This window comes from Lactuca saligna, chromosome 4 (assembly GCF_052625555.1).
Source record: "Lactuca saligna cultivar CGN05327 chromosome 4, ASM5262555v1, whole genome shotgun sequence".
Taxonomy (NCBI): Eukaryota; Viridiplantae; Streptophyta; class Magnoliopsida; order Asterales; family Asteraceae; genus Lactuca; species Lactuca saligna.
The window spans coordinates 28776708-28788316 of NC_136420.1; positions in this window are offsets into that span (position 1 = coordinate 28776708).

The window sequence follows — 11609 nt, forward strand, 5'->3', positions numbered from 1 at the left end:
GAGTGAAACACAATTCTGCTTCTTGGATGACCAACTCACCAATATTCCACTGAGGAATTGACATCCTCCTAATGTGTTTTTTTTTTTTTTGTCAAATCTACATTGTACATGATATACATCTGTGAAAGCTTGCAGATTGATGTCGTGTTTTGCTAGGTACCAAAGTCCTAAACCCTTTCTGCCCTTCAGATATCGGAAGATTTGTTTTACTGCTGTCAAATGTGATATATTCATATAAGCTTGGTACTTAGCACATAGACAAGTAACAAACATAATATACAGTCTAATAACAGTTAGATAAAGTAGAGAACCAATCGTCCATCAATACTATTTTAGGTAAGACACAAACCAATCACGTAACAAATACAAACATTAAGAACCTTTCGAGTTAAAGAAATAAGTTAGTGACCAAGCACAAAAATTACCCAAACCATAGGGATCATTCGTGTAATTTACTTTATAAATAACTCGTTTTGCAAAGTATGATATTTTTGTGTAGCCTATAGAAAATCAAATGTGATGTTCAAGGCCGGTTTTGAGGGGGGGTGGAAGTGGGCATCTGGCCCAATTATTTTTGGGGCCCACTTTTTTATATTATATTCAGCAATCTCAGGAAAAACCATATGGTGGTTCTTTAAAATCTTTACAAAAACATGGTATAAATAACTCATTTTGAAAAGTATGATATTTTTTGTAGCCTATAGAAAATCAAACACAATGATTAAGGACAATTTTGAAAATAAGGGGTGGGGGGAGTGGGCATCTGGCACAATTTTTTAGGGGCCCATTTTTTTTTACTATATTCATGAATCAGGCAAAAGCTTAAGCGATAGTCCAGACCCACTCATACTAATCGATCAGTTTACCACACACCAAAAGGCAGAAACGACAACACATCAATTGTTGAAGATACATGAGCACTCGATCATTCATTCGGTCGATCACCTCTAATTCTATGAATAATCACTTAATCAGCGTCTCAGGTTCTCGGTTCTCAGTCTGAGTAGTCAGCGAAGTTACATAAGTTTAAAGCTTCTTAGTTTTTTTTTTGTTCCACTTATCGGAGGATAAGTTTTCCTCCAAATTTGGAGTTATAGGTATCCTCAAATACTTTAGATTTTTACTTTTGTGTCGATTTCCTTTCAAGTTTCTATAATCATGTTCTTCTAAATTGAGTAATTGTACATAATATATATATATATATATATATATATATATATATATATATATATATAAAGAGAGAGAGAGAGAGAGAGAGAGTCAAGATCAAATAAAAATGAAATTTTAGGTAGGAAGGTAAGAAGTTTTTTTTTTTTCTACATATTTTTTTCGCGAACAAACAAAATGAATCATCCGATGATTCATTTGTAAGATGATTCACAAGAAAAAATTCTCAAAAAAACATCTCGATGATTCATTTATATAATTATTTTGTTGTTATTCACTAAAATTGTCATAAAAGTGATTTTTTTTCTTAATTTACTTAAAAATGAATCATAAAGATGTTTTTTTGAGAATTTTTTCTTGTGAATCATCTTACAAATGAATTATCTAGTGATTCATTTTTTTTATTCATCAAAAAAATATGTAGAAAAAAAACTGTTTACCTTCCTACCAAAAAAAATTTCTTACCGAATCTCTCTCTCTCTCTCTCTCTCTCTCTATATATATATATATATATATATATATATATATATATATATATATATATATATATATATAGATACTAGTGGTATACCCGCGCAATGCGGCAGCGACGATTTGTTTCATTTTAAAAAGTATTTTATAGGCGGCGAATACTTTCGTTTTGGCATGCATCAAAACGTTACGTTTCTCTAGCCATTGTTATTTTGGCTTAAAGGTATAACTTTGTTGTTTGTTTAGTTTTAAATGAAAGTATTTACTTGGCATTTATTTTCCTTTGCATGGATAGTTTTGTGACAACAGTTAGATTCCTGTCGACGTGTTTCAAATAGTTTTTTTTAAATCATCGACTGCAAATTGCTATTTTTGGTGAAGAATATATGTACGTTACTACTTTGGTTAAAAAGCATTTGTTGCTATTTTTTGACAAAATAAAAAGTTTTTTTTAGAGATAATAAAAATCTGATAACAACCAGTAACAACAAAAAATTTACACTACTCGCTAAATCAGCAATATTGATCAGAGTGATGACTAATTTTTTAATAGCTTATATATTCTTGAAATACAAAAATCCTTTTTTGTATTTTTATTTTTTGTTTTACGAGTATCCTTTTATTTACTTATGACAATTGGTTATAATATTTAATAAAACAAATCTCAAAAAAATTAAAAAAATATCATAATTAGAGAAATAGATGAAAGCGTTGGATTTTATATAACACGGTCAAAAAGTATTCGGGGGAATTATCGAAAAATAAACATGTATTAATAAAGTTTTGTCAACATCTTTTGAATATAAATTGTTTTAATATTAAAATTTAATTTGACATTAATTAAAAATTAAACCTATTAAACAATATTTATATTATACAACGAAAAAAATGTTCATATGTTTTTGTGTTTTTTAGATGTTGATAGCTCTTTACATAAGCATCTACATATCGTTTATAAAGTTAATATTATCATTTTTTTTCTTTTCTAACATAAAAATGATAAAATAAAATGTTATATTATAGATTTAGTTATTTCTTTTTTGTAGATTTAGTAATCAACGGTCATGATTATACTATTTGATGGTGTTGTATTTATAGTGATAGCTTATTTTATTTCCTTATTTTTATTAGTTTATTTTAGATTTTTAGATCTTTTTATCATTAATGCATTGTATTTTATTTATTTTTCTTTAGTATGGATCGTACCGGGTGCTTGTTATGTTGCATAAGATATTTTGTAGGTTTTTCGGTGCTTGTTGCGGTTGCGGGTTGATTGGAGACAGGCTTAGTGGGCTCCCGAGGCATTATTGGGCTTGGCGGAATCAAAGAGGAGGAATTGGGCTTTGAAAGTTATGGGTTTAGATTATTTGGGCTTGTGAAGATGGATCATAAAATTCAAATTTTGGGCTTGGAGCATCCATTTGGTGGCTAAATGATGATTGGTGCATTTCAAATTACATGGACAAGGAGGGGGGGACCAAAGGAATCTTTGGTAGTGGAAGGGTGGAGTGGCTTGGTGGACTAATAGCATTACAGCAACATTTGCGCGGGTGGAATTTTCGTCGTGCGGGTACCCGCACAACTGCCCAGTTTGGGCATTTTGGTCATTTGACTTGCCATAACCCTTGGGGATCGGATCTAGAAGCTCATTTCACGATTTTCCACCATTGGAGACCTGCAAGAGGCGATTTTGGGAGCTAGAGATCATTTCCTTTCATCTTTCCAAATCTTAGGTAGTTTCTTTATGCAATTAGATTATTGTTCTTGTTACTTTGTTGCCATGAGTGGCTAATACTCTTATTTGGTTGACTTTGGCTGAAAACCAATGAATGTTTGTGGGTTTTGAAGGATTTATGTTGATTATCAATTTATTCCATGTTTATGATTCTAGTTTGCAATTCTTATGCTTATTTGATACTTTGATCATGAGCTTAGTGCTTGATTGAGCAATAGTTGATTTATTTCATTGATTTTGCATTGGATCATTGAATTCATCTAGAACAAAGGCTTTATGATGGTAGAAATCATCTCTAGCTTATGAATCATATCTCCTTTATGGATGTGTAAGCATTTGACATCCTCTAGGAATTGGGGATTCCTTCATTCTTAAGGCTAATTGATTTCTTGGGATTAATTGCTTCAATTGACCCTTGATCTTAATTAAGAAGGTGTGTTGTGGGCTTCCCCAACCTCCATACTACCTATGAGGAATCTTGGCATATCATGCTTCATGATTGCTATAACCAATTTGGGATGAAGGATAAGCTTTGTATTAGATCCTAATGATAAACACACAAATGTTCATTGTGTTGAATTGCCTTAGTTAACCAATTATTCCCAACCTTTGAGCATCTCATCAACTTGCTTAATTGCAAGGTTTTTAGTTATTCAATTATTTTAGTTTTCAAGTAATCAAACACCCCCCTTTTATTTTAATTGTAGTTAGTTAGTTTAATTTCACTAGTTCTATTGAATTGCATTGGTGATTGAATACAACCATTTCCCCGAGGATCGATACCCCTTTTTACCATTATATTACGTTTATTTAGCAATCAAAGGGTGTAATTTGCTTGGTGGGCTTGACAACCCGATCAAGTTTTGGCGCCGTTGCCGGGGAAATTGGTTTTTGTTATTTGATTGTTTATGCCTAGGTCTACAAGAACCGGTGAACTACTCTACAATCCGGAAATTGAAAGAGAAGCAAAAAGGTTGAAAAAGTTAGCCAAACAAGCAAAGCAACAACAACTAGTTCAAGCTTCTTCCTCTTCTCCACTAATCAACATAGAAGATCAAGTTCATACTTCAAGTGATACCGACACCGAACCGAGTTCTCCGATTGTTGGTCATTCCTTTGAAGACATTCCATTTGAAAACCACATAGCCATGAATCACACTCCACCTCATAATCCCAACCCAAACCCAATCAACCAAGATGCCAATACCCCACCCCATCAACCAAGCAGACAACAACCACAAGAACCTCTCATTGATATGCCACCTTGGAATCAAGCCCCTCCTCAAAACCAACCCAATTATCAACCACCACCACAAATACAAAACCAACACTTTCACCAAAACAACCAACCTCAAAACAATGCTTTTCAAGTTCAACATGTACATTACCCAAATCAACCCAATTACCAACCCCCTCCAATGTACCAAAACCCAATGTACCCACAACAACAACTTCCTTACAACCAATACCCTAACTACCAACCTTATCCACCACCAATCTACAATCCCCAACAATACCCATATCCACCTTACCAACAACCACCCAATTACTTGCAACAATATCCCAATAACCCCAATCCACCCAATCCTCCTCAAGAGTCGACACTTAGACAAATGATGGAAACGGATGTTACTCATACACCTCTTGCTATTGTTTATCCCGCAAACCGCCGAGTGATTGAATTGAAGTCAAGTTTCATCCATCAACTTACCAAGTTCCATGGGTTGGATAGAGAAGATCCTCAAAAGCATTTGAAGTCTTTTCATATGATATGTGTTAGCATGTTGCCCGACAATGTGACATTGGATGATTTCAAGTTAACCGCATTCCCGCTCACCTTGGAAGACAAAGCTAGAGAGTGGTTATTCAACTTACCACCGGGATCTATTCACACATGGGAAGAGTTACTCAAGGCCTTCAATAGAAAATTCTATCCCACCTCCCGGATATCAAGCCAACGAAGTGACATTTTGGGGATTCGTCAAGGGGAAAATGAAACATTTCATGATTTTTGGGAGCGCTTCAATAATTTGTGTATAAGTTGTCCTCAACACAATATACCCGAACAACTACTTCTTCAACAATTTTATGAGGGTATGAATGAAAAAGATCGGAGGATGATTGATGCTTCAAGTGGTGGTGACATTTTCAACAAAACCCCTCACGAGATCCGATTACTTTTTGGTACCATTTCTCAAAATCAACGGAATTTTAGGACTCGAAATGACATGAAGAGAAATTCTACACAAGTGGTTGGTGAAGTTAGCAACACTCAACATTTGGAATCAAAGCTCTTGGATTTGACTAATGTGCTAAGTCAAGTGGTGGTGGGAAGTGGTCAACAATTGATGGTATGTGGTATTTGTGCAATGACGGGTCATTATACGGATAAGTGTCCCACACTTGGAAGTGAACCGGAAGATGTGAATGCAATGGGCGGATATCAAAGTCAACCAAGACCCATGGGATTTCAAAATAACTTCAACCCAAATTGGAGGAATACCCAAAACAACCCTTATCCACCAAATCTTTTGATGAGACCCCAACATCCACAATACCAATCCTAAAAACCTCCATATCCACAAAATTCTTATAACCCTCCACATTACCAACACCCTCCACAACAAGGTCAATCACGTGGTAACCATCAAATGAGCCTTCAAGAACTTGTTAATTCTCTTGCTCAAAGTCAAACCCAATTTCAACAAGAAACCAAGAATACTTTCTCCAACATTCAAGCACAAATTGGAGACTTGGCAACCGCTCTCAACAAGATATAACAAAGGGGTAAACTTCCATCACAAACCGAGAAGAACCCCAATGTGAATGCCATCACCTTGCGAAGTGGGAAAACACTTGGAGAAAGTCAACCTAAAAGAGTTTCAAGAGAAGAAGAAGATGAAGTGATCATAGTGGAACCTCCAAAAGTTGTGGTTCCTCCAAAGGAACCGGTTGTGCCAAATGTTGATTAACCCGACCCTTCCAACAAATCCATCAAACCATTGGTCATACCACCACCTTTTCCATCCTGTTTGGCTTCCTCAAAGAAACAAGAAGAAGAGAAAGCGTTTCTTGAGACTTTCCACAAGGTTCAACTCAACATTTCATTATTGGATGCCATTAAGCAAATCCCACGCTACGCCAAATTTCTTAAGGATTTGTGCACCAAAAAGAGAAAATTCAAGACAAATGAGAAGATTCAAGTAAATGCAAATGTATCCGCGGTCATCCAAAAGAAGCTTCCACCCAAATGCAAAGACCCGGAAATGTTTGCTATACCTTGTACCATTGGTGATTTACATGTTGAAAGTGCCATGCTAGATCTTGGAGCCTCAATCAACGTCATGCCATACTCGGTTTTTCAATCTCTCAATGTTGGACCTTTGGAAGAAACCGGAGTCATTATTCAATTAGCGGACAAGTCAAGTGTATTTCCAAGAGGCATGTTGGAGGATGTACTCGTTCAAGTTAATCAACTAGTATTTCCCGCGGATTTCTATGTCATTGACCTTGAAGAAAAGACTCCTTCCAAGTCATCTATGATTCTCCTTGGAAGAACCTTCATGAATACCGCTCACACGATTATTGATGTCCAAAATGGGAAGATCACCATGGAGTTTGATGGAGAGACCATTCACTTCAACATCTTCGAAGCAATGAGATATCCTAGCAATATATCTCCATTGTATCGAGTTGATGTGATTGAGCCAATCACCCAACAATTATTCGAGTTATCAAATGGGAATCTTTTGAAGATGGTGCTTAACATGAGTCTTGAAGGTGAAAGTTTGAAGAATACATTGGATATGTATACATTGGATTCCGAAGTCGAAAATATTGTGAAGGCTTTAGAAATTACTAATTCCACAAAGAGGGATGTTTCTCAAGTTGCCTTATCTCATTCTCCAATCAAGATGCCACCTTCCATAATCCAACCACCCACACTTGAATTGAAAGCTTTACCTAGCCATTTGAAATATGCTTATCTAGGTCAAGATGGGACTCTACCGGTGATTATCTCTTCTCACTTGAACGACTTTGAAGAAAACCAATTGATTGAAGTCTTGAAAGAGCATAAAGAAGCCATGGGGTGGACCATAGAGGAAATCAAAGGGATAAGTCCTAATGTATGCACTCACAAGATACTCATGGAAGATGATTGCAAACCTAGGAGGGAAGCCCAACGGCGATTAAACCCTCCCATGATGGAAGTTGTCAAGAAGGAGATAATCAAGCTACTTGATGCAGATATGATTTATCCAATTTCCGACTCCAAATGGGTTAGTCCGGTGCAAGTGGTTCCCAAGAAAATGGGAATCACGGTTGTGGAGAATAACAAAGGTGTAATGGTACCCACTCGAGTTCAAAATGGATGGAGGGTGTGCATTGATTATAGAAAGTTGAATTCAAGCACGCGGAAAGATCACTTCCCTCTTCCTTTCATTGATCAAATGCTCGAGCGATTGGCGGGGAAATCACATTATTGTTGCCTTGATGGATACTCGGGTTTTCACCAAATACCCGTTGCCCCCGAAGATCAAGACAAAACAACTTTTACATGCCCCTTTGGCACATTTGCTTACAAGCGGATGCCATTTGGATTATGCAATGCTTCCGCCACATTCCAAAGATGCATGATGAGTATCTTCTCCGAGTATGTTGAAAGTATAATCGAAGTGTTTATGGATGATTTCACCGTGTATGGAAATTCGTTTGATGAATGTTTGGGTAACCTTAAGAAGATTTTGAAAAGGTGCATAGAGAAAAAGTTGGTGTTAAACTTTGAGAAATGTCACTTCATGGTTAATTAAGGAATCATTTTGGGACACATCGTCTCCAAAAAGGGCATTGAAGTTGATAAAGCCAAAATTGATGTCATCCAAACCCTACCTTACCCAACATGTGTTAGAGAAGTGAGATCTTTTTTGGGTCATGCGGGATTCTATAGAAGATTCATCAAAGATTTCTCCAAGATTACGCGACCAATGTGCCTTCTTCTTCAAAAAGATATCGATTTTGACTTCAATGTTGCATGCCATGAAGCCTTTAACAAACTTAAAGACTTGCTCACTTCCGCACCAATAATCCAACCCCCAAATTGGGAGCTTCCATTTGAAATAATGTGTGATGCAAGCAATTTTGCTATTGGAGCGGTCTTAGGTCAAAAAGAGGGCAAAGCATCACATGTCATCTACTACGCTTCTAAAACATTGGATAATGCTCAAGCCAACTATTCCACCACTGAGAAGGAACTTCTAGCCATTGTATTCGCCTTGGAAAAATTCCGGCAATACCTTTTTGGGACAAAAGTAATTGTATATTCCGACCATGCCGCATTAAAGTATCTCATAACCAAGAAAGATGCCAAACCACGGTTGATTCGTTGGATTCTTCTTTTACAAGAATTCGATCTTGAGATAAAGGATAAAAGTGGTGCCGAAAACCTAGTTGCGGATCACTTAAGTCGGTTGAATGTTGGCGATTCTTCTTCTCCTATCCTTGATGAATTCCCGGATGAGCACCTTTTCCATATCTCAAATTCCATTCCATGGTATGCGGATATTGTCAATTACTTGGTTACTAAAGAAATTCCTCACGCCTTTACCAAGCACCAAAAGGCCAAGTTGAAGAGTGATTCCAAATACTACGTATGGGATGACCCTTATCTTTGGAAACATTGTCCGGATCAACTAATACGGAGGTGTGTTCATCAAAATGAGGTCGAGTCAATTTTGAAATTTTGTCATGAATATGCATGCGGGGGACATTTTGGTCAAAACAAAACCATGTGAAAGGTGCTTGAATGCGGACTCTATTGGCCAACAATGTCAAGAGATACTTATCTATTTTGCAAGAGTTGTGATAGATGTCAAAGAACGGGTACCATATCCATGAGGCATGAGATGATTCAAAGTCCTATCCTTATTTGTGAAATCTTTGATGTGTGGGGAATAGACTTCATGGGTCCCTTCCTCGTTTCGTTTGGTTATACTTATATACTCTTGGCAGTTGATTACGTTTCAAAGTGGGTTGAAGCAAAGGCTACACGGCATGATGATTCAAAAACTGTAATTGACTTCTTGAAGTCAAACATTTTCGCAAGATATGGTGTACCGAGAGCCTTGGTGAGTGACAGGGGCACTCATTTTTGCAATAAAATGATGGAAGCAATGACAAAGAGATATGGTGTCACACACCGGATATCAACCGCTTATCATCCACAAACAAATGGCCAAGCCGAAGTGTCAAACAAATTCTTTAAAAGACCGTCAACACTACCCGAAAAGATTGGAGCTTAAAGTTAGAAGATGCTTTATGGGCGTATCGGACCGCCTACAAAACTCCAATTGGTATGTCTCCATTCCACCTTGTCTATGGAAAATCTTGTCATTTACCGGTGGAATTGGAACACAAGGCATATTGGGCGGTTAAAAAGTGCAATTTCAATCTTGAAGCAAGTGGAAAGCACCGAAAAATGCAACTTCAAGAAATCGAGGAGTTGAGAAACGAGTCTTACGAAAACGCAAGCATCTACAAAGATAAGACGAAAGCGTTTCATGACAAACACATCACTCGAAAACACTTTATTCCGGGCAAAAAAGTTCTTCTTTATCATTCACGCTTAAAGCTATTCCCGGGAAAGTTGCGATCTCGATGGCACGGACCTTTTATTGTCATAAAAGTGTTTGATCATGATGCGGTTGAAATTAAGAGTTTAGAAACAAATCAAATATTCAAAGTGAATGGGCACCACTTGAAACCATTTTATGAAGGCTTTGATACGGGAGAATTCGACAACATAACATTGGAAATACCAAATTACGAAAGTTGATGGAAGCGGGACTATGTCTTGGCAAAGACGTTAAATAAATGCAATGTAAATAAATAATGTCCGTTTGAAGTTTTGGGTGTTTCTACATTTGAAGTTGGCCATAAAAATAAGCATATAGAAGCCTTCCAGTGATTTTGGTGAAGTTTGAAAATTTCCAAAAATTTGACTTTTGCGTGGGTGCCCGCACAGTCTTTGCGCGACCAACCCCAGCTGCGCAGGTCCCGAGTTCCAAATTACACAAACAAGGGGTGCAAACTGATTGTTGCGCGTGGCCAATACCCACCCGCGCAAGACGTTTGCGCGGCCAAGACTAAATCACTTTATTTATTGCGCGACCACCTTATTTGCCCTAAATTGCAAAACTCACCCGGATACCCGCCCCATACCCATTATTTGAACCGGATTCGACCCATTTATCACCCACCCTTATAACCTCTTTAACCAGTCGGACCCTTCTTTCACCCTTTTGCCTCCCGTCAACGAACAGTCGTCGATTCCGCCTCCACCATCGACTCTGCCGTCTGCCACCAACGCCATTAGTCACCGCCTCCGCCCACCTCGTTCCACTAACTAGCATTTCCGCTCCAGCGCCGTCGGCGTCCCGTTCGCGTCCACTTTTCATCGCCGAAAAAAAAACACTCCACCACTACTCCTTTCGCCGGCGCTCCACCACTACCACCTTCCCCACCTAATTCCGCCTAAACCCCACCCCTTTTAACTCCAAAACCGTCGTCGACCGCCACCATTCTCACCCTCGCCGGAAAACTGAACAAAATCCGATCCCGTCACCACCTCCCATCCAATTCCAAAACTTCTTGGGGCAACCTGTACCAAACACTCCACCGCATACCGATCTACTCTTAATTTGGGAAAATCTTATCACCGGAAAACCAAGCTCCACCACCGGCCGCCGGCCGCCACCCCCAATTCTCTCCAAAAATTTCAAAATTTTTGTTTCTCACCGGAGATTCAAAAGACTTAATTTGTGGGCCAAAAATTCAAGCTTGGGGTGCGGATTTTTGCGGATTTCTTTCGGACTTCAACACACAAAGTTGGTAATCCCTTTTAATTTATTGCTTTCAATTTCTAATTTTACTAGACTTGTGCTATGCATTAGGTTAAATAGAATTAGTCTTAGCTTGCCCTGAATTGATTGAATTGAATTGCATTGTGCCAAATTGCCAATTTGGAATATTATCCGGTTTTAATTATTTGATTTGATTGGATTGGTGTGAGGCGAGTGTGAGGGATAATCTTGTTCAAGTTTTTGTCTTTGCTAGATTTATTCACAGGTACAATGGCAAGGGATAAGACCATTCACGCATCTCATGGTTCTTCGCGTGAAGCTCAATCCTCGGGGCCATCCAAGAAAATGTCCACCGACCATGTTGATCGTGATGGGAA